The sequence below is a fragment of the Chiloscyllium punctatum genome, chromosome 2, assembly GCF_047496795.1.
Source record: "Chiloscyllium punctatum isolate Juve2018m chromosome 2, sChiPun1.3, whole genome shotgun sequence".
Taxonomy (NCBI): domain Eukaryota; kingdom Metazoa; phylum Chordata; class Chondrichthyes; order Orectolobiformes; family Hemiscylliidae; genus Chiloscyllium; species Chiloscyllium punctatum.
In genome coordinates this window covers 22,273,915-22,299,391 of record NC_092740.1, presented here as the reverse complement: position 1 = coordinate 22,299,391, position 25,477 = coordinate 22,273,915, and positions in this window count along the sequence as shown.

The following is a 25,477-nucleotide window of genomic DNA, read 5'->3' as shown; positions in this document are numbered from 1 at the left end:
TAGATTACACCTCCTCCCACCCTGCCCCCTGTAAAAATGCCATCCCATATTCCCAACTCCTTCGCCTTCGCCGCATCTGCTCCCAGGAGGACCAATTCCAATACCGAACAACCCAGATGGCCTCCTTCTTCAAAGACCGCAATTTCCCCTCAGACGTGGTTGACGATGCTCTCCACCACATATCCTCCACTTCCCACTCCTCCGCCCTTAAACTCTGCCCCTCCAATCACCACCAGGACGATTGGTCCTCACCTACCACCCCACCAACCTCCAGATACATCGTATCATCCTTCGTCATTTCTGTCACCTCCAAACAGACCCCATCACGAAGGATGTATTTCCCTCCCCACTCCTATCAGCGTTCCGGAAAGACCACTCCCTCCGCGACTCCCTCGTCAGATCCACACCCCCCACCAATCCAACGTCCACTCCTGGCACCTTCCCCTGCAACCGCAAGAAATGCAAAACTTGCACCCACACCTCCCCCCTCACTTCCCTCTAAGGCGCCAAGGGATCCTTCCATATCCATCAGAAATTCATCTGCACCTCCACACACATCATTTACTGCATCCGCTGCACCCGATGTGGCCTCCTATACGTTGGGGAGACAGGCCGCCTACTTGCAGAACTCTTCAGAGAACACCTCTGGGACACCCGCACCAACCAAACCAACCGCCCCATGGCTGAACAATTTAACTCCCCCTCCCACTCCGCCAAGGACATGCAGGTCCTTGGCCTCCTCCATCGCCAGACCTTGGCAACACGACGCCTGGAGGAAGAGCGCCACATCTTCCGCTTAGGAACCCTCCAACCACAAGGGATGAATGCAGATTTCTCTAGCTTTTTCATTTCCCCTCCCCCCACCTTATCTCAGTCCCAACCCTCAGACTCAGCACCGCCTTCTTGACCTGCAATCTTCTTCCCGACCTCTCCGCCCCCACCCCCTCTCCGGCCTATCACCCTCACCTTAACCTCCTTCCACCTATCGTATTCCCAACGCCCCTTCCCCAAGTCCCTCCTCCCTACCTTATCTTAGAAGCTTGATTGGCATACCCTCCTCATTCCTGAAGAAGGACTTATGCCCGAAACGTCGATTCTCCTGCTCCTTTGATGCTGCTTGACCTGCTGCGCTTTTCCAGCAACACATTTTTAAGCTCATGTTATATGTTCTATATTCTACGTTCTCTCATTCTGACAGTTGTTTCATAGAGTAGAACAGTCGGGGGGCGGGGGGGCAAATGGCACCCCTCTTTTGCAGCAGTCAACTACAGTGTTCTGATTGATAAAAGTCCTGATGGCCACTCGGGACAGTTGCTGTAAAAGGGCAAGTACATAATAGCATCAATGTTTACTTGAGATCAACCAATACTTAAGTATATGTGGTTTTACAATGCTCAGTGGGCTGGTGCAGGGTTCTGCCTCACACTGCAAATTACATGAAACATTTTGATGTGCTTATCACAAGTGAAGTTTTCTTCTGATTCCTCTTACCTGTGATACAGATACAGATAGTTTTGTTTGCAATGCCTTCTGGTTTACCATATGATGAAGCTACAGTTTAACTCTCTCACACCCATGTCTCCTCACAGATTTATGGAGAAAAGCATGTGTTCACTCAAAAGTTCAACAATGCCTTTAACTTTCAGGCAGTTTGCATGAATTAGACTGGATTGTGTTTATACTCTGCACTCTTATCTTCCCATATATGTCATCAAAATTTATCTGCATATTGTTTTGTTGTCATGTGCTTTCAAGTTTCCCCTTCAATGCTTTTTGTCTCAAATGGTTTGTGTGGTCGCAAATTCCTTGTTATAGCCAATTGTTGGGAATAAAACCAAATAAAGCCAATTTGGTTTTATTAGTCACTATATTGTATGTCTGAACCCTAGTTCTGATCTATCCACATGTGAATGGATAACCCTCCCTCCTTAGCATTTAGATCAATGTCACTGATGTTCATGTCTTTAACTATTTCTATAAGAGATGTTGACATTTGCTGCATTTGTTTCCTTACAACACTGGGTTGGTTTTGAGGCAATTGACATTCAGAACCTGGGAAGGTGCAACTTTTGACTCAACTGACCAGACATTTACCCAGCAAGTTTAGATGATCTAACAAAGATCTCATCCATTTGGAATATGTCTATTTTAACAAACAAATCTGAATTTATTTCCTCCTACATTTTCCTTCTACGTGTTGAATATGAGACACTCTCTAACCTCCTCTTATGTGATATTCCTTCACTTTACCTTGCAATCTCTCAGTGCATTGTGTAAGTCTGCTGGCTGAAAGAGCTTGCATTTATATAGCACCTTTTATGGCCTGACTATGTGCTGAAGCAATCTACTGCAAAAGGTGTACTTACAAATGCAGACATGTTGTCAGATTAAGAGCAGCCAATTCATGCACAGTAAAGTCCCACAGCAATAATGGTAAGAGGTAAAGTCACCAGACCAGAGGGCTAATCTCTCATGAAAGATAGATGACTAGTGATAGATTAACCTGAGGATCACAGACCTTCAGTCAGGTGGGATGTTAAAAGGACAGTGGTGCAAGATTTGAACCCACACTGTTGGTATCACAAGCCAGCTATCCAACCAAATGAGCTGATCAACCCTACCACAAGTAGTAAGGCAGAGCAGACTCAAAGGGCTGAATGGCCTCCGACTGATCCTATTTTCTTTGTTTTCTATGTTTCAATGTTTCTCTCGCCAGGCACTTGAATGGTGAAAATATTACTTGCTGTTTGTCACCCAGGCCAGGATATTGTCTAAATCTTGATTTGATTTGATTTGATTTATTTTTGACATGTGTACTTAGGTACAGTGAAATGTTTTGCTTTGTGTGCAGTACGGATAGATGTTCCCATGCAAAGTGCATTAGGATAATAGGACAGAGCGAGGAATACAATATTACGGCTGCAGAGATGGTGCACAAACAGCGAGATCATATTTAATTAAAGCTTGAGAGGTTCATTCAGAAGTCTGATGACAGTAGGGCAGAAACTGTTCCTGAACCCATTGGTGTGTTTAAGTTTTGTATCTTCTGCCTGATGGAAGAGGTTGGAAGAGATTATAACTGGGAGGAGGGGTTTTTGATGATGATGGCTGGCTTTCCAAAGCAGCAAGAAGTGTAAATGGAGTTAATGGATAGGAGGTTGGTTTGTGTGATGGACTGGGCTGTGTTCACAACTCTCTATAGTTTCTTATGTTCCTGGGCAGAGCAGTTGTTGTACCAGGCCATTACGCACCTGGATAGAATGCTTTCTATAGTGCATCAGGAAAAATTGGTAAGAGTTTTTATGGGCATGCCAAATTTCCTTCGTCTTCTGAGGAAGTAGAGGCATTGTTATGCTTTCTTGGTCGCAGCATTAATGTGGGTGGACCAGGACAGATCGTTGGTGATCATCACTCCTAGAAACTAGATGCTCTCAACCATCTCCACCTCAGCACCATTGTAGACAGGGGCGCGTCTCTTCAACTTGCTTCCTGAAGTCAGCGACTAGCTCCCTTGTCTTGCTGACTTTGAAGGAGAGATTGTTATTTCCAAGCCCTCTATCTCTCTAAGTCTTGCTTCATTTGGACATGGACTGCTTCAGTATCTGAGGAGTTGCGAGTGGTGCTGGACGTCATGCAATCATCGGTGAACGTCCCCATTTCTGACCTAATCATGGAAGAAAAGTCGCTGGTGAAACAGCCGAGGACACAACTCGAAGACATTCATCAAACAATGAGGTCCATGGGATGACCAAATTATAAAATTTAGATTATTTTAATCTTATTATTCTCTGATCTAATGAATAGTTTAAGGTTATAACTTTATACGAATTTCATAACAAAGAGATTTTTATTCTCCTTCTGTGCATGTCAGACAATGAAATGTGGACAGTTAATTCAGCTGCTATTTACAGTTTTCTTCCAGTTTGTATATTAGACTTGAGTGTAATGGTCTGATGTGAAAAGTGTTCTGTGCTTACCAAACAACATGGATCAAATCGCACCATGGTAAATGATGAACTTGAATTCAATTGAAAGCTAGAGAAATATGGCCAGGAAATCACCAGTTGATTGTAGTACAAAAATGATTCAGTTCACTTCTGTCTTTTAGGGAGGGAGATCTGCCACTCCAAATGGTCTGGCCTACATGTGACTCCAGATCCACAGCAACGTGTTGACTTGAACCGCCATTTGGGAATTTAGGGATAGGCAGTAAATGCTGGTCGAGTTTGTAGCACTTTTATCTTGTGATGAATTTCTTTTGGAGCAAATGATGTTCCCATGATGCTTTCAAGCCATTCTTTCATCACGATTTCTTGCAATACTTGTGTTTTTTGACAGTTTACTTGATTTGAGCAGGGTGCTTGTCTGTTGTACTCAATGCCTTTGCTGGATGATAACTTCAACAGCATGATGAGCTACTGCTTCATATTGGACCCGGATGATTTCATCCTCTGTTGTTGCATCTCCCACTGTCTTCATCAGGATTGCCACTCTTGACAACATACCTGCAATGCATAGTCACTACCTTTGCTTGTATGTCATTCCTAAGTGGTCAAAAGTCACATGACACCAGGTTATAGTCAAACAGGTTTATTTGTAATCACAAGCTTTTGGAGCACTGCCCCTTCGCCAACTATAACCTGGTGTCGTGTGACCTTTGACACTATCCATCCTAGTCCAACACTGGCACCTCCACATCATTCCTAGATGGTATTTCTGTAATTGAAATTGCATTCTTTGAAGAGGCTTTGGAGCAGATCATAACAGCTTGGTGAAAACTTTTTGACATGGTCATTGTCGGACTTGACTGTAGCTTTGTCTCTTCAAAGTAGATATCTGTGCTTGTGGACATTTTTATCAGGCTTGTGGACCAGGCACTCTTGCTCAGCATCGGTCCACTTACATTATCGCCCTGGATGCAATGCAACAAGTTGATCTCGACGTGTTTGGATTACTCTAAGTCTTGTCTCAGTGACGTGACACTGCTGGATGACTTCTTTGTTTGCAGCACAGCATTTGAGGTTAGCTCAGTTGGCTGGATGCTTGATTTGCAATGGAGAGTGATGCCAACAATGTGAGTTCAGTTCCTACACTGGCTGAGATTACTGTGAAGGACTCTCCTTCTCAACCACTTTCTGTTGCCTGAGGTATGTTGACCCTCAGGTTAAACTCCCTGTCTTTAATGTGAGAGGTTAGCCCTATAATCTGGTAGGACTCTGGCACCTTTAGTATTTCAGCACTTGACATTGTCATCACTAGTTGCCTGATTTGAGTAAATGCTGCTTCTTGCTCTGTGCCTCAATACTACTGCATGTTTTTAGCAGTCAGTTGACACTAATGTCACAAATTGGGCCAGATCATTGACAAATCCACCAAACCACTTTTCCATCAGTTGGTTGCTGTATTGCTGCTTTAGCTCTTGCCTTTTTGAGTTCTCAGTGAAAAATATCCTTTTGCTTCAGTACACAGCCTATATACTTGACTTTGGGCATCTCTCATTCCAATAGCTTCTTGTTAAGATTCCAGTTTATCTGGTCTGCTCTGTCCAATTTTGGATATTTAGGTCTTCATCAGCCATGACTACTTCCCTTGTGGCTCCACATCCATCAGGTCATCCATTTAGCTACTACACCAGGAAGATCACAAACTATCTCCGATTGGTGGTGTGGATATTCCTAAGGACCTGTGAATAGGCTGATATCCTCTCAATGGGGCTATGGAGCCATCATCTGGCAACCAAAACACAAGGCTATGTTCAACCATTACACATAGGTCTGATGCAACAGTGTCCACCTGACACTTTACAGTGATCTAATGTTTTCCTTCTGCAGTCCACTTTCCAACCACCACAAACTATGTATCACCTATTGATCTGACTGAACCAACCAATTGCATGGTGTACAGTGATTCCTCAGAATCTTCAGCTAACATTTCTCCAGTGGCCACCTGTACCCATTAGTTGTGCTTCCATTTAATCATAAATTTGTGTGCAAAATAATTCCGGTTTTCCAGTACAAATGTTGCTTCCCACACACTGAACAGACTTTCTTTTCCTTTGCAGGGCCTCATTCATAGCATTTGCACCTGATTATTTTCTCCTTTAGGTCTGAGGTATCTATCAGCATAATGCAATATCCATGAAAATGCTCTAGCTTATGAGTTAAAACTTGCAGTGTGGTTCAGCACATGTAAGTTCCTTTCCTCAGAGCATGCTTCTCCCCTCTCAGTAAACATATTCTCACTTCAGGCTCTCTTATACTGAACACTTTACAATCTTTAGCTAGAGCATCTTTTATTTGCACAAATTCATGGAATCTTGTGAGAAGAGCTAACGAAAATGGGGCTAATATTGAGTACATTCTGTTTTTAAGTTAAATTCATCTGGGGTTCAAAGCACTGCCTTCAAGGCTTTAAAAATTATGCAATCTGGTTTTTCCATGCTTCAGAGAACTCTGTACAGAATAGACTTTGGAGCAGTCTTTTCCCAGCTGTGATAATAGTATAGTTACTCTTCGCTACTCTGAAATGTTAAACTGTTGCTGTTTTGTTGTTTTTTTTCAGTTTCTGTCAGGTGGTACTAACAGATATCACAGCTCTGAAGATTACTATGTTTCACTTCAGGAGCTGTAGTTTTATTTACAGCAAGACAGCATTCAATTTCAGATTCACTTCTGATATCATGTTCTGTACTCACCAGGCAACAACCTTGCCATTACAGTGTCTGTACTGAAGTGTTTGTTAAACCTCACTTCCAATGTGGGAGCCTCATAGTAGATGTCACATGACTGCTGCAGACCATGAAGAGAATTTGGACATGATTGCATTTTAACCTAAACCAAAAGTATCAAGGACACAAAACAAGTTATACCACATTAACTATCCCAAATGCTTCTTTACTGACTCTTTAATGACTGCTTCTTCAATGCCTTTGCCTTAATTATTAATTTAAAAATCATGTACTACTAGGGTTACAGTCCAACAGGTATATTTGGAAGTACTAGCTTTCAGAGTGCTGCACCTTCATCAGGTAACTAATGGAACAGGATCATAAGACACAGAATTTATAGCAAAAGATCAAAGTGTCATACAACTGATCTGATATATTAAACAAACCTAGATTGGTGTTGAGTCTTTCATCTTTTAGAATGGGCTGCAGGTTTTGGTTCATTACTATGTACATCCCAGAACTTCTTATTAAAGAGCCGAAACCTGCAACCCATTCTACAAGATGAAAGACTTAACAGCAATCTAGTTATGTTCAATATATTGTTTTAATTGCATGACACTTTGGTTGTAAATTCTGTGTCTTATGATCCTGCCCCACCAGTTACCTAATGAAGGAGCAGTGTTCTGAAAGCTAGTATTTCCAAATGAACCTGTTGGACAGTAACCTGGTGTTGTGTGATTTTTAACTTTGTCCATCCCAATCCAACACCAGCACCTCCACATCTTAATTATTAATTAGTCGAGATTTATCACATTTTGAGTGAAGGCGAATAAAGTTCGAATAATTCTATCGCTTGGGCTGAATAGAAATCAAGATCTCGATATAAGCAAAAGATACAGAAAAGGTGAGGTTAGGATCAAAGTTATCAGAAAATTGCAGCTGAAGGTTTGCCTCAATTCAAGTTGACTGTTCAAAAGTCACTGTAAAGGAAGAATATTAAAGAATATTATAAGAGAGAGAGAGAAAAGAAAATGGGACACCTCTGTTGCAATTTTTAAATGCATAGTTATTTCTCCTCTTGATTTTCACTAGCTCATTCCCTACTTTAAGAAATATGAGGAAGATAAATTTTTGTGTGGGTTTTCTCCCATTTGTTAACATGAATTTAGTTTAATTGTTATGAGGAACATGGAAAAATGTTTCTTTCCCAAATTCACAAATGAAAATGTCAGAAAACACGATTAATGTCTTCCCACACTCTCAGCAATATACTTTTTAAACTGAAAAATTAATTTAAATTGTTCTTATATGCTGCACCATACAGACAAAAATTTAGGAGCTGAAGTAGGCCATTCTGCCCTTTGAGTCTACTCCACTATTCAATATGATCATGGCCGATCTTCTATTTCAACAACATATTCCTGTTTTGTCTCCATACTTCTTGATGGCTTTAATATTTTAAAACGTATCAATCTCTTTCATGATTACACTCCGTGACCCAGTGCCCACAACCTTCTGAAGTAGTGAATTCCACTTGTTGACCAATCTCTGATTGATGAAATGCTTCCTCATCTGAATCCTGAATGGTCTATGCCATATTCTGAGGCTGTTCTAGATTCCCCACTCTGGGGAAACATCATCCCGTATCTAATGTGTCATCCCTGTTAGAATCTATACATTTTCAATCAGATCCCCTCTCATCCTGTTAAACTCTAGTCATAACAGGTCTAGTTGAACTGATATTTCCTCAGAGATAGTCCTTGGTGTTAGCCTAAAGAACTCTCAATCCATTTCCGCACTGGCAAGTACATCCTTTCTTAGATGGGGAGACACTATTCTCCAGGTGCAGTCTTACCAAGGCCCTGTATAACCACAGGAAGATATCAGTCATAACCAATAATTTATCATCAAATAAATTGAATATGACACCTCTGTCAGAGGACATGACTCAGCTGTCTGACTGATGGTTACATCTTCGCATTGTCAGAGCACTGACTCACGTGTCTAGAAAGGAAGAATCTGCAATCCATATTACCAAATATCTGGAGTGAAGAAATTTGAGGTGAAGAATCTAGTGACACAAACAAGGATGGGAAAACTTGCTTAACTCAAGAGCGATTTTAGTATCATTGAAGGGCATGAAAAGAAGTGAACCTAGGACTGATACCAGAGCAAATGGGAGACACAAACATCACAAATGGCATTTGGACAGAATCTTAATGAAACATATCTTGATGTGCTTGACATTTTCAAAACATTCTGAAGCACTTCATGAAATATTAATTCAGGTGGATGTGGGTGTCGCTGGCTTGGCTAAATATTTATGCCCACCTCTAGTTGCGTGATGCTCAGCGCAGATTCCATGTGCCAAAGGACCTTTCTCTAAGAAGATAGTGGTGTGCTGTCTTCTTCCACTGTTACAGTCCATTTAACATAGTTAGACCCACAACGCTGTTAGGACTTTGACTCGGCAAAGGTGAAGAACAGTGATATATTTTCAAGTCTGAATGGTGAATGGCTTGTGGGAGAGCAAATAGCTGGTGTACCTTGTCATTCCAGGTGCATCAATTGCGTGTTTGAAAGGTGCTATTTAAGGAGTCTTGGTGAATTTATGCAATGCATCTGAGAGATGGTACACACTGCTGAAAAAGAGCACCAGTGGTGGATGGAGTGAATTTTTGAGGATTAGGTGTCAATCAAGTGGACTGCTTTGTCCTGGATGGTATCAAGCTTCTTTGAGGGTTGTTGGAACTGCACCATCCAGGCAAGTGGGGAATATTTCATTACACTCCAGACTTGTACCTTGTAGGTGGTGGACAAACTTTTGTGAGTCAGGAGACAGGTTAACTCAGTGCCATATTCTGAGTCTCTGACCTTACTCTTTTCAGAGTCACAGAAATGTTATGTCACAGAGGGAGGCCCCCAATCAGCCCAACATGACTGTACATTTTGTAGTCACAGTATTGATATAGCCAGTCAATGAATAAAGTGGCGCTGTGCTACATCAATCTCACTCTTTGCAATATCTCAGCTGCTTACCTGCTAAATGCATTGCACATTCTTCAACCAAAAGTCTCAAAGTTTGTGAGGAGACGTCCTCAGCCATGCCAACTGAGGCAGCTTCAGATGGCCCCAATACAGTACGTCACTATCAACTCAGAGGCTTGGCCATGGTCAGTCAGCCACTTGACAAAGTCAGGGCAGAATGCTTTCCTTGTGGGGTGAGAATTCAAACATTGGTCACCCCATCAAACATTTTTGCTCTTTTAGCCCTACTGTGGGTTGTTTCATCCTGTCATGTGAGAAATGGAGTGATTGAGTGAGATGAGAATGGGCAGCACAGCTGTAAGTGTTGGTGCAGATGGGGAAAAGGAGATGTGGTGACCTGAGTGAGTGAGGAAATGACAGCAAGTGCATCAGGGAATCATGGTGTTAAGGGTGTGGGGCATGTGAATGGTGGGAAAGGTGTGGGCGAGGGAGGGGAAGATGTTGCTAGCAACTGTGTGAGTGGTAGAGAATAAGACCCATCAGGAGGTGCTCACAGACACAAAGATAGAGACAGTGTGGGTTAGCAGAGGGAAGGCTATGGCATTTAATCTGGCAAAGCAGAGTGGGTCACTGACCTTCTTCCTACACTGCTGGTGATCCCTCTCAGCATCTGAGAGAAATGTAGACTCCTGGGGGAAAGAGGCAGCCCTTCCTTGCATCACTCTGTTCACCTGGCCTCTCTCTACAAACTAGGTGCCAATTTCCGCATATATCCCTGAGGCAGGGCAAATGATATAAACTGTCCAGACTGATCATACTTGTTGGTGTACACAATGATGTACTAAGTGAGCACTGGCACCAGGGATCCTGAGCCATCCCGACAGTGATAGCTACGAAGACTCAGGGTAGCATCGGATGACAGAGATGCCACCCAGTGCTTAGTTAAAGAGGTGAGTTTAGGGGTCAATAGAGTGAGAAATTCTTTCAGCTTCACAGAGAGAAAATTGACGAAAGTGACAATTGATTTCTGGTGAGCTTTAGCCCTCAGTTTCTCCCTCCGTAGATGCCACCAAACCCCATTTTCAGATTTTGTTTGTATTAGCTCTGGCCAATGTCTATCCCTTAACCAGGTCAGCAGATTATGATCACATTGCTGTTTGTGGGAACTTGCATTGCAGAAGCTGACTGCTATGATTCCTACATCACAGCAGCAAGAATGTTTCAAAACTGCATTGTCTGCAAAAATACTTTGGCACATTCGATGGTCACGAGAAGTGCTTGGAAAATTACAGTCTTCTGATCACGAAACAGTCATAAGTGCTTTCACCTTTTGACCAGGTGGTGCTGCTACAGATACACAGCACCTGTGCCTGAAATGACAGAATCCTTGAATTTAAAAAAATGAGTGTGGATTCGCTAGATTCTCCTTTGATTGAGCACTCAAGTGGCAATGAATAGATTGGCTGAGCTGACAGGGGAAGGATTTGAAACTGATTTATTGGATCCTTGAAATTTTTCTGTCAACACACTCACATGAAGATGGTGCTGAGGATGTAAATTATTCACATCGCCAAATATTTATTTAATCTGCATGAGCGTATTTATGCTCTGGTGCCATTCAGCACTTTTGTGACTTTGATTTGTTATGACCATAGATTATATTATTGAGAGAGAGAGAGAGACGGAGCAGCGTAATGTGGGGCTATGCTGCTGCTCTCCTGTAAACCATGTGTGGGCAGTGCATTGCCTTTTAAAAAGAATGTGGTGGCTGGATGCATCATTTCTTCTCAAAATCGCAATGCTCACCACTGTACTGGATTTGTCAATCCTCCTGAGACTGAGAATAAAGCAGTTATAAACTACACAGGAGAGGGATGGTGTTTGGAGGAGTTATTTCAATGTGTGTGCTGTGTCACAGAGTAAGATGCTTTAAAAATTCAGCCCCTGGTGAGAAATATCCTTATTTTTTATTGTTGGCTGTTAGCCCTGTGTAAATCCACTTTAGAGGGAAAATAAAGGCATTTAAAGGCTGATAAGTCCCCCAGATCTGATGGGATGTATCTTAAGATATTAAAATAGCTTACGACAGAAGTTGCTAGAAAAGCTCCGCAGCATCTGTGAAGAGAAATCAGGGTTGATGTTTCTGGTCTGGTGACCCTTTGTTTCTGATTTACAACATCTGCAGTTCTTTTGGTTTTAATTTACTACAGAGATGGGTTGATACATTGGTAGCAATCTTCTAAGAATCCTTGGCTTCTGGAAAGGTCCCAGAACATTGGAGAATTGTTAATGTAATATCTTTGTTTTGAAAAAGGAAAGAGACAAAAAAAAACAAGTAACTATATCTTATTGTTATCTTAAGTCTGTTTTTGGAGTCTATTATGATGGATATAACAGCACAACAGTTATAAATAATAATATGATCAAACATAATCAATATGGGTTTGTGAAGAGAAAATTGCCCCTTATAAGTTTATTCAAATTCTTTAAGGATGTAACCAGCAGAATAAATAAAGGAGAACTAGTGAATGTAATATATCTGGATTTCCTGAAAGCATTTGTTAAGGTACCATGTACTAGGCTACTTAATATGATAAGAACTGTTACGATACTATGGCTTTAGAAGCTGCAATTTGTCCTGAACGTTTTGATGAAGCAAGGTTGAAACAGAAGTTAGGAGCAGTCTGCTCCAAAGCCAATCAAGTAAACAGCTTGGGAAGTTTTGGGATATTTTTAAAAGTTGGAATGATAGAAGCAGCCTGAATGGATAGGGTCAAGATCCCACAGAGCCAACATTTCCTTTACTTTTAATTTTCTGAAGTTGCTTTATGGTAGCTCTTACTCCCCTCTCTGTAACAACTAAAAACTGGGTTCTCTTCTTGCAATTGAATTGCATGTGAGACAATCTATTTTACCGAATTTGCTTTTGCCAAGGTGTGTTTATGGGAAGCTACCATATAAGAATAGTCAATTAGTAGTAGTTTATATAATTTTGTGAGGGCCGAGACTATCTTATAAATATATTTTGAGGGGCTTTGGCCAAGTCTGTAGCAAAAACCTATGATGCTAAAGCTAGTAAAATAGCATACACGCTAACTAACAGAAGATAAGAGAGCTGTGATAAGGGGGTCAATATCAGGATAGCAACCTGTAACCAGAATGCCTCAATTATATATAATATATGTTAAAGACTTGGATGAGGAAAGAGAGTGTACTTTAGTCAAGTTTGCAAGTGACTCAAAATAGGTGGGAAGGCATGTAGTGAGGATGGTAAAAAGAATCTACTGGAGGATAGACAGATTAAGTAAATCTTAATCTTACTTAATCTTGGGTAAATTCTTAGCGGATGGAATATGATGTGAAAAAGTGTGAGATTATACACTGTGACAGAAACATTGGCGAAGGTTTCATTAGAAACCTGCAACATAGTAGATTCTGTTAGTGCTCATGCATAAGTCTCAAAAAGGCCAACAAACAAGTGATACGAAGAGAAGGAAATAAAATATTGGCCTTTATTTCAATGGGAAGGGAGCATAAAGATAAAGAAGTGTTGCTTAAAGTATACAAGGCCACGGCCAGACTACAGCTAGAATACTGGTCCTGTTATACTTTGGTCCTGTTATCGATGGATAGATATGCTGGGATTGGAGGCAGTCAAGAGAAGGTTCACTACATTGTTCTCAGAAATGAGAAGAGGTTGAGTAGGCCGGGCCTATAATCATTGAAGTTTAGAAGTGTGAGAGGTGATCTTATTGAAACACCTAGGTTTCTTAGGGAACTTGACAGTGTAGAGGCTCAGAGTTGTTTTCCCAAAGGGGAATTATCTCTGAGTAAGGATTTCCTACTTAAGATAGAGGTGAAGAGGTTTTTCCTTTCTTAGAGGGTAGTGAATCTGTCTACTGCAGAAAGCTGATGTTGTGATTGGAGCCATGGCCAGTTGATTGGGGTTGTTAACTTGGGCTAATCAGGGAGCCCTGGCTGACAGATATACTCATGGGATTCAGAAAATCTCCTCAGTCTAGGGACTGGCTTTGAACTGATCACAGCCCATGTACAGTGCACATTTCAATAAAGGTTAACTTGGTGACAGAATACTGGCCTCTGTGCAGTTATTTTAACTGTCAATGCTGGGGGTCATTTAAATATATTCATGGATAAAATTGACAGGTTTCTAATTTGTAAGGGAACGAAGGGCGAGAGAGAAAAGGATGGAAAGTGGATTTGCGGATTGTCAAATTAGGGCATGAACTTCCTGAATGTCAGAGCAGGCTTGATAGGCCAAATGGCCCACTTCTGCTCCTATATTTTTTGGTCTTATGATCTTTTTCATGTGTTGCTCTTGAACCAGCCAATCACAGGCAATCATATAAATTGCTGGAAAAGCTCAGCAGCATCTATGGAGAGAAATCATAGTTAACATTTTGGGTCTGGTGGCCCTTCCTCAGAACTTTTATTTTTGTTTCTGTCTCTGATTTACAGCATCTACAGTTCTTTGGTTTTTAATCATGGGCAATCCATCCTATTGCTTGTCTGAATTTCTTAATAATGAGGTACTGGCAGCAGAGAAGCAGCAAAAAGGAAGCAAATCATACACCTGGAATTTCACGATCCTTGGGGCATCTGCCTCTTGCGGCTCTCTGGGTCACAGATCGGGCCTGTTCAGTCACCTGCCTGAAATCCACCATCCTGAGGAGATATTATCCTTGTATCAAGGGACACATACAAATCCAGGAACCTCACAGCTAGACCATTCCAAAACCCATGCCAGGCTCCAGTGTCCTGACAGAAGTAAGAAAAAGCCTGCAAGGGGATAAGTATGTGGAAAATGCTCAGCTTATTCTCCAGCAATTTAGACATCACATCAACTATGCCAGGTTCAACCTTAGCTGTGAACGTCCCGTGGATGAATATCTAGCATGACTTACCTGGGTGCAGTTGGCATGTTGAAGACTCACAGGTCACTGACTCTTTGTTGCTCATGCCCACAACAAAAAAAATCAACCAGTAGCTTATAGGGAGAATGATAGGGCAAGATTGGCATGAAAAAGGGGGCTGAGACAACTCTAATATCTAAGTAGCCAGGAAAAGCAACACAGCCAATAACATAAAGAAAAGCCACTTGCGGTTGCAGAGCCAGAGGTCAGAGAAAGCTGACAATGCAATCACCACCTAAAAGAGTTGTGCAAACCATAAATGTACATGCCTCACTGAGGAAGCTGCTAAATCACAGGCATTTCAAAGATAAACCATCTGCTGGAAAATACAGGATGCATGTCAGACTCAAAGTTGCCAAAAAATAGAATTATTACGTGGGGAAGGCCCTGAGACAGCAATTTGCAACATGGACTTGTCTCATTTGTTTTAAAGAGATTTAGCCATTTTCAGTATTCACTGTCATTTTCTATTGCGAAACCTGACTTCAAGTAAGGCTCCCAATTGCTGTTGAAAATCAGACAGTGACATTCCAGACTAGATTAGATTCCTTCATTGTGGAAACAGGCCCTTCAGGCCAACCCGACCCTCCAAAGAGTAACCCAAACAGACCCATTCCCCTAACTCTACGAGCAATTTAGCATGACCAATCCATCTAAACTGCACATCTTTGGACTGTAGGAGGAAACCCACACAGACACAGGGAGAATGTGCAAACGCCACACAGACAATCACCCGAGGCTGGAGTTGAACCTGGGTCCCTGGTGCTGTGAGGCAGCAGTGCTAACCACTGAGCTACTATGCCACACCATAGCAGAGGTCCCTGATATGGCAAACCTCAAAAGAAAGGTTGATAAAAGTGTGCCTAAAAGGTCATGTTTCCTACACCACACCTCTCTGACTCCTCCCCCAATGCCTACCTGTCCAGTTCATTTCTATCACATCTATTCAGCCATTTAATCAGATCACCAAATGCTATTTGTGAGACTTCTTCATGTAGATACCATTTTCTCTCGTGGAAGTCCAGAACAAGGAGGCATATATTTCAAATTAGTATTAGGCATTTGTTATGACCAGTCCTTGGGTGAAGTTCCCCAATTTTGCATGGTTCCTGGTTAACTACCAGAATTTGTTAAGTTTCAGGGTGAGTTGACACCCCTTCTTTATTCAACCACTCCCTCAGTAGGTGTCTACAAGGATACATTAATTTAAGAAAGAAAAATTTCTCTCAGACTCAAATGAAGATGTGTTTTGAAAGGAACCCATATGATTAGACTTTCTTGAATTAACAAAAGAGTGAATTTATTCGTTAATAAATATGAGAAGAAATGATCATGCAGTATAAGTAAGAAGTGGGTCCAGAAAAGATAGAAGCCGAAAAAAGATGTCTGCATCCATCTCTGAGTCTTTGGTGAAGATAAAAGGTAAAATGTTGACGCTTTTACATTGGATGTTACGGGTTGTATGAATGTCAATCGTTGAGCAATCAAATTCAAGATTATTGTCTTTGCAAGTTGATTAAAATTCTTTAGACCTGATTATTTTTCACAGTAGCTGAGTCCAGTACTCATACCAAGAGGGAATCTTCTCCACTTCTATCTGGATTGCAGAGGTGCTTCATGGCAGTTCTCAAACAGTGACTTTCACAGCACACAGCCCACATCCAGTAGGTCAAGTATACCCTTAAATTCCACCAGGACTAATCATTGAATCATACATAAGTACATCAAGTCAATAGCACACACAGATTAGCAATTGTAGCTTGACTCCTTTATCATGCATAAACCTGGAAAGTTGAAACACAAACATATCTGCAGGACATGGCTTCCTACAGAAAAGGTCATTGGTGGTGGGGGGGGGGGAGGAGGAGAGGGGGAAAGGAGTTATACTCTCATGTTATCACATCCCTTTTTGTCTTTCTGCTTGAAGTTCCCCTGTCTCTGTAAAGATAAGACTTTTCATGGGTCCACAAAGGTCTCTGCCAGACAGTCATTAAATTTACATCTGGAAACACCTATTGGTTGTGATCGGCCTTAGGGTGCCAAGGGAATTAAGAGATATGGGAATGATGCATAAAGCTTGAGCAATATCAGCCAACATTTTATTGAATGTGTGGAACGCTTGAAAAGCCAAAAGGATAGACCAGATCTAAAAGTTGAAGTTCTAAATTGGAGAAAGGCCAATTTTGACGGTATTGGGCAAAAACTTTCAAAAACTGATTGGAGGCAGATGCTCACAGGTAAAGGGACGGCTGGAAAATGGGAAGCCTTCAGAAATGAGATAACAAGAATCCAGAGAAAGTATATTCCTCTCAGAGTGAAAGGGAAGGCTGGTAGGTACAGGGAATGCTGGATGACTAAAGAAATTGAGGGTTTGGTTAAGAAAAAGAAGGAAGCATATGTCAGGTACAGACACGATAGATCGAGTGAATCCTTAGAAGAGTATAAATGAAGTAGGAGTATACTAAGAGTGAAATCAGGAGGGCAAAACGGGGACATGAGATAGTTTTGGCAAATAGAATTAAGGAGAATCCAAAGGGTTTTTACAACTATATTAAGGACAAAAGGGTAACTAGGGAGAGAATAGGGCCCCTCAAAGATCAGAGCTGAAAATGTGTTGCTAGAAAAGTGCAGCCAGTCAGGCAGCATCCAAGGAACAGGAGAATCTCCAGCATCTGCAGTCCTCACTTTCTCCCCTCAAAGATCAGCAAGGCGGCCTTTGTGTGGAGCCACAGAAAATGGGGGAGATACTAAATGAATACTTTGCATCAGTATTTACTGTGGAAAAGGATATGGAAGATATAGACTGTAGGGAAATAGATGGTGACATCTTGTAAAATGTCCAGATTACAGAGGAGGAGGTGCTGGATGTCTTGAAACAGTTAAAGGTGGATAAATCCCCAGGACCTGATCAGGTGTACCTGAGAACTCTGTGGGAAGCTAGAGAAGTGATTGCTGGGCCTCTTACTGAGATATTTGTATCATCGATAGTCACAGCTAAGGTGCCGGAAGACTGGAGGTTGGCAAACGTGGTGCCACTGTTTACGAAGAGCGGTAAAGACCAGCCAGGGAACTATAGACTGGTGAGCTGATCTTGGTGGTGGGCAGGTTGTCCTGAGGGACAGGATGTACATGTATTTGGAAAGGCAAGGATTGATTAGGGATAGTCAACATGGCTTTGTGCATGGGAAATCATGTCATACAAACTTGATTGAGTTTTTTGAAGAAGTAACAAAGAAGATTGATGAGGGCAGAGCAGTAGATGTGATCTAGATGGACTTCAATAAGGCGTTCGACAAGGTTCCCCATGGGACACTGATTAGCAAGGCTAGATCTCACGGAATACAGGGAGAACTAGCCATTTGGATACAGAACTGGCTCAAAGGTAGAAGACAGAGGGTGGTGGACGGTTGTTTTTCAGACTGGAGGCCTGTGACCAGTGGAGTGCCACAAGGATTGGTGCTGGCTCCTCTACTTTTTGTCATTTACGTAAATGATTTGGATGTAAGCATAAGAGGTACAGTTAGTAAATTTGTAGATGACACCCAAATTGGAGGTATAGTGGACAGCGAAGAGGGATACTTCAGATTACAACAGGATCTTGATCAGATCGGCCAATGAGCTGAGAAGTGGCAGATGGAGTTTAATTCAGGTAAATGCGAGGTGCTGCATTTTGGAAAAGCAAATCTTAGCAGGACTTATACACTTAATGGTAAGGTCCGAGGGAATGTTGCTGAACAAAGAGACCTTGGAGTGCAGGTTCATAGCTCCTTGAAAGTGGAGTTGCAGATGAGGAGATAGTGAAGAAGGCGTTTGGTATGCTTTCCTTTATTGATCAGAGTATTGAGTACAGGAGTTGGGAGGTCATGTTGCGGCTGTACAGGACATTGGTTAGACCACTGTTGGAGTATTGCATGCAATTCTGGTCTCCTTCCTATCGGAAAGATATTGTGAAATTTGAAAGGGTTCAGAAAAGATTTACAAGGATCTTGCCAGGGTTGGCAGATTTGAGCTTCAGGGAGAGGCTGAACAGGCTGGGGCTGTTTTCCCTGGAGCGTTGGAGGCTGAGGGGTGACCTTATAGAGTTTTATAAAATCATGATGGGTATGAATAGGATAAATAGACAAAGTGTTTTCCCTGGGGTTGGGGAGTCCAGAACTAGAGGGCATAGGTTTATGGTGAGAGGGGAAAGATATAAAAGAGCCCTAAGGGGCAACTTTTTCACGCAGAGGGTGGTACGTGTATGGAATGAGCTGCCAGAGGATGTGGTGGAGGCTGGTGCAATTGCAACATTTAAGAGGCATTTGGATGGGTATATGAATAGGAAGGGTTTGGAGGGATCCGGGCCGGGTGCTGCCAGGTGGAACTAGATTGGGTTGGGATATCTGGTCGGCATGGACAGGTTGGACCGAAGGGTCTGTTTCCATGCTATACATCTCTATGACTCTATCTGCTACACCCACTATTTCTCATGCTCTGAGATGTTTTAAAGTATACAGTTGCATTTTCTTTTAATGCATAAAACTTGGGGGCATATTTTTAAGGTGAAAGGAGAAAGATTTAAAAAGGATCTGAGGGGCATGTGGAATGAACTGCCAGAGAAAGTGGTGGATGTGGGTACAGTTACAACTTTAAGTGACATTTGGATAAGTTCATGAATAGGAAATATTTGAAGGGATATGGGCCAATTGCAGGCAGGTGGGACTTGTTTAGTTTGGGAACATGGTTAGCGTGGACTGGTTGGACTGAAAGGTCTGTTTCCGTGCTATATGACTCTATGATTAGACCTGATGGAATTTAAGGGTATATTTGAGCTACTGGAAATCTGAATCACTAAGTACTGTTTGCCAAATAACTACACAAAATAATGATTTTTCATTTAATGCTATCAGCCTTTTCAATGCTCTTTCTTGTTTCTGTTCTTTTCGATACTGTCTAACATTAGCTTGGGAAATAAATTGCATTAAATGGAATGGAAGACTCTGGCTTCAAAGGTTTAGTGTGAAATTCAGTCCCAGTTCCTGTCTCTGGGTGTGTAAACCATGGTTTTCCAGATTTGCCTTATGAAACACAAAGGAATGAAGGCTTCAAGAATTTCCTGCCCAAAGAAAAAAGCAGAGAAAATGCTTAAGATGAAAAACACTTTACCACAGTTATGTTCACAAGAATTGCGCCAGTTATCATCTCTTTGTGAAAATAAAATATTGGTAGTATCACCTTTAATGCCTGAATCAAATGGTTGCTGGCTTTAATGCCATTCCCAAAACTTACCAATGTTGACACAGAACTTGTCAACTGACAGTTCTGGGGGAATGCTGCACCGTCAGAGGTGTTGTTTTCATTCAAGACATTTAAATGAAGCTTTCTTCACTGCTGAATGGACATTTGCACCATTTTAAAGAAGAGTAGGCCATTTATGCTCAGTATTCTGGCTAATATTTATCCCTCAATCAAAATCATTAAAGTCCAGGAGTTGGGAGGTCATTTTGTGGCTACACAGGACATTTGTTCGGCAACGTTTGGAATATTGTTGGTAATTCTGGTCTCCTTCCTATTGAAAGAATGTTGTGAAAGGTGAAAAGGTTCAGAAAGGATTTACAGGGATGTTGCCAGGGTTGGAGGATTTTAACTGTCAGGAGAGGCTGAACAAGCTGGGGCTGTTTTCCCTGGAGTGTTGGAGGCTGAGGGGTGACGTTATAGAGATTTATAAAATCATGAGGGGCATGATTTTATAATAGGATAAATAGACAAGGTCTTTTTCCTGGGGTGAGGGAGTTCAAAACTAGAAGGCATAGGTTTAGGGTGAGAGGGGAAGGATATAAAAGGGACCTAAGGAGCAACTTTTTCAAACAGAGGGTGGTCCATGTACGGAATGAGTTGCCAGACAAAGTGGTGGAGGCTGGTACAATCACAACATTTAAAAGGTATCCAGATGGGTATATGAATAGGAATGGTTTAGAGGGATATGGACCAAGTGCTGGCAAGTGGGTCTAGATTAGGTTAGGATATCTGGTTGGTATGGATGAGTTGCACCGAAGGGTCTGTTTCCATGCTGTACATCTGTATGATTCGATGACTCTAAATGATCTATTCATTACATCATTGCTGCTTGTGGAACCTGACTATGAGCAAATTGGTTGCTGGGCTTTTTGTATACTAACAATAACTGAACATTGAAGTATTTCATTGGCTGTAAAGCACTTTGGAATGTCCCGAGCTAGTGAAAGATGTTACGTAAATGCAAGTTGTTCATAGGCAGCACATGTCAATGACAATTTTAACTCCAGTTAATTCTTTTCTCTTAAAAGCTTAACTATTAAGTGGGACACATTTTCCAGGTTTTATTTACATAAATCAGCATTACAAAGCTCGTATGATGCTTTGTATATTGTAACTGGGTTTGTCGAGGTGCATTTCATTCCAAGCAAATTATATTAACATTTTCTACCATTTCTGGAGACCTTTCCAAACGAAATTTTACACTGCAAGCAATTTCCAAAACCCTTAACTGCTGCACGTTGTCAGCTGTGCAGACAGGCTTTGCCAGGCTGAACTTGCAATAACCCAAAGAGACGGCCAAATTCCTTCCATCTGATATTCGCATACGTCTTTCCGCTTCACCAGTGCTAAACAGGACATTTTCCTTTTCACGCCAATGATTATGGACTAAGGCCTGCGACTGAGCCAATTGCAGCCCTGTAAAAGAAAGAGAGGAAACGACTCATTTTAACACACCAGCTTTCATGACCTCAGAATATCGTCAAACAATTTACAGTCAATGAAGTTGCCGTTAAGGGTACTCAAAGCTATAAAGCAGGATATGTGGCAGCCAATTTGAGCATAGCAATGACGCACAAACAGTGATGAAGATATGAGCCGTTGATCTGTTTCAGTTATAAAAGCTGGTCCAGTTACCCACCAATACATGTCTTTGTATATTATTATGGCACCTTTTTATTTCCAACTGAGAGGGTGGGTGAAACTTCACCTTAACACTTGGCACAATACAGCCTCACATCCACAAACTTGAAAGGCCTCAGAAACAATTTGCAAGGATATTACCAGGGTTGGAGGATTTGAGCTACAGGGAGAGGCTGTATAGGCTGTGGCTGTTTTCCCCAGAACATTGGAGGCTGAGGGGTGACCTCATAGAAGTTTATAAAACCATGAGGGGCATGGATAAAGGGAATAGTCAAGGTCTTTTCCCCAGGATAGGGGAGTCCGAAAGTAGACGGCACAGATTTAAAGTGAGAGGGAGAACATTTAAAAGGGACCTAAGGGGCAACTTTTTTCATGCAGAGGGTAGTGCGTGTATGGAATGAGCTGCCAGAGGAAGTGGTAGAGGCTGGTGCAATTACAACATTTAATAGGGATCTGGATGGGTATATGAATGAAAAGGATTAAAGAGATATGGGTCAAATGCCGGCAAATGAGACTATGTTAATTTAGGATATCTGATCAGCATGGACGAGTTGGACTGAAGGGTCTGTTTCTGTGTTGTATATCTCTATGACACTATGATTCAATATCAGCACACATTGTAGAGTTTGTCCTCAAATCTCTGAACTCAGTGCTTTCTGAATCCAAGTCAGAGGAGCTCACAGCAAGTGGAATTGCTGAAGAAACAGCATGTCTGGCAGCGTTTGTGGAGAGAAAGCAGAGTCAAAGTTTTGGATCCAGCAATCTGACAGAACTGGGCACTTCATGACCCTAAAATATTATGTGGTGTCTTTGCAAATGGCAGCTGGTGCTCTTGTATTGACTTGGCTCATTTGGCAGTGCACTTGACTCTGGCTCAGAATCGCTGGAAGCCATTGGAGAACATTGGAAGATCAAGACTACTGTATGGAATTCAAATTTCACAACTGCCAGGGTAGGATTCACACCCAAGAACATGAATCTAGAATTATAGATTACAAGTCCAGTGACATTGCTACTATGCTGCCATCAAACCCATTTCTACTAGGTGAGAGAGGAGCTAAGTGTTTTTCAGCTTTCAACAACAGAAAATAAGTATATGATTGCCAGTTCTTACTTTTCAAAAGTAGAAACATCTTCTCAGTTTTTACAATTGCACCTCGCATTGTGAAAATATAAAATCAAAGTTAAACTTTAGATTTGACATTGGGATAGTATTTCAAGTATGTCGGAAGACATTTAGCACATCTTGCAAATGTTTTGAATAAAGTCAGTATTCTTTAATTGTTGTCAGCTTCTAAGATATGATTTCTTCCATCTTATACAGCAGCTTGAATTTATTAACAACAAAGGCAACTGTCCTTGAATGGAGAGAAGGAAGATTGGTTTATAGGTTCAGGAGTAGGTCATTTAACCCCTTCAGCATGTTGCACCATTTAATAAAATCATATTTATTAATATTTGACCCAACTTCACACTTACCTTGCTTTAATACCATTGTTTATGAGGTTTAGCCCTTATTTCTGGACCAGCAGAAAACGTTTCTCTCTCTCTCTCTCTATTCACCCTTTCTGTTCCTATTAACGTAGAGTAATGATTTTACAGCATGGAAAGAAGCTCTTTGGCCCATTAAGTCCACAGCGATTATCAAGCATCCATGTGCTCGAATCCCATTTCCAACAGTTGGCTTGTTACCTTAATTGCTATGACATTCAGCATCTTGAACGCATCCTTTTGCCTTGTAACTTACAGGGAATACAACTGTAAGCGTAATATCTTTTATAATTTTTCCACTGGAACCCAGTATCATTCTATGCTGCTCTCCCTCCAAGGCTAATGTATCCTTCATAAGGTATGTTGATGAGGATTGTTGACTGTACATGCAGGTGTGATTGACCCAGTGCCTTGTGTGAATTAAATATGACTTCCATCCTCCCTTACATTCAAGTTCATTAAATATGAAGACCAGAATAACATTAATCTTTTTGATGATTTCTTAATATTTATTTATGGTATTTTAATCATTTCTGTGCCTGGACTACCAAATCTGTTGGCTTTCCAATATGCCCAGCTCTTTATTATTAAGAAAGTCATCTATTTTATTCCTTTTAGATCTAAAGTAGATGGTCTCACATGTATCTATATTAAAACTCATTTGCCAATTTATTTAAATTTAAACTATTATGGAGTCATACAGTCATCAAGCTGTATAGCATGAAAACAGACCGTCAGTCCAACTTGTCCATGACTACTTGACATCCTGCATTAATCTAGTGCCATTTGCAAATATTTAGCCCATTTCCCTCGAAACCCATCCCATTCGTGTACCCTTCGAGATTCCTTTCACTGCATAATTGTACCAGCCTCTGCCAATTCATCTGGTAACGCATTCCATACATGCATCACCCTCTGTTCTCCCATGTTCTCTTTTAAATCTTTCCTCTCTCACCTTAATTCTGCAATAGGGTTATTAATGTATCTTTGTAATTTTATGCTTTCATATACACTGTTTACAATGTTTGCGTCTATCTTTATATCACTGGGAAGATTGGATATGAGGTTTTCGGTAATAATTGTCCCATTATACCTGTATGCTTTACTCTGCGTCTGTACTGAATGGAGATGCATTATTTCTCAATTACAATTCTTGAGTCATATTACATGAATAATCTTGCTTAGAGCAGTATTTCCTTCAATTAATTGAGATTGATTTGGTAGTGAGAAGTGGATCCCCAGAATAGGGGTGCAGTGAATGATAAAAAGTCATCAAGCAACTGTGATTTCTGTTTCTAACATGGTTGAGGAAAATGATAGAAAGTAATTGCAGCTTTGGACTATGCACTTAGCAGGATGTTGGAAATGATAATGAATTGGAAATGGTTGGGGTAGTAGCAAAATATAATCAATGAACCAGGAATCTGCAGGCTCTCGGGTTCCTGATTCACTAAGTCTGAGTTAATGGAATAAGAAAAAGCAGGTAATCTATTTACAGCATTGTTTGTGATTCTAAACCTGTCTGTAGTGCAGCTGTTCCCAGTTCACAGCTCAGCAGCTGTACAGTTCCATCTGATGTGAGTTGCACTTACCGAGATACTCAGTGTGGTTTGCAGCCCTGCAGAAAAGATCCCTTGAACAAGCTGGGCTGGTTTGATAAAGACAGTTGATTTATGGGCTTACTCATCACTCAGAACCCGGACTGAGTGAGGCACCCAATTGTTAAGGTCTGTTCTATTATTGCCCAGCATGGGTCTAGTGCATAGAGTCCTCCCTTTTGGCAATACATAACAGGATTACTGCCTTTTCCATTTAACACTTTCCATCATATTAGCTTCAGAAACTTCTTTCCATCATTAACACCCCATTTACAACTTTCAGGGAATTTCACTCACCTGTTCAGAAATGTTTTTACCCACTCATGGAGCAGATGGGATTTGAAACCAGACCTCCCAGCTCAGAAGTAGAGGCATTACCACTGCACCACAAGAGCCCTCATTTCCAACGATTTTTTTTATTTAACCTAATTTTCTAAGCAACCTGTTTGGCGATGTTATTAGACACCTCTGCAGCAGGTGGGACTTGAAACACATTCCCCGCCCCCAGCTCAGAGAAAAGGATACTACCACAATACCACAAGCCCTGATTTACAAGTTTTAAAACATCTTACACATGCAGAATACTTGCCAAGAAAGATTAGTTTCTAATGTTCCGAACTGGAAAATTCTAAATGAGAAAAGTGTGTTGATGCTTCACTTCTCTTCCCTTGTTTTCATTTCAGATTTTTGACCAGATATGTAAACATACCAGCCTCTGAGGAAGTGTTGCACTATCAGAGATGTCTGTGGCTGCATGAGGCATGAAACTGAAGTAAAAACAAAATACTATGAATGTTGGGAAACTGAAACCAAAGCATAGAATGCTGGAGAAACTCAGCAGGACTAGTAACATCTATGGAGAGAGAAACAGTATTAACGTT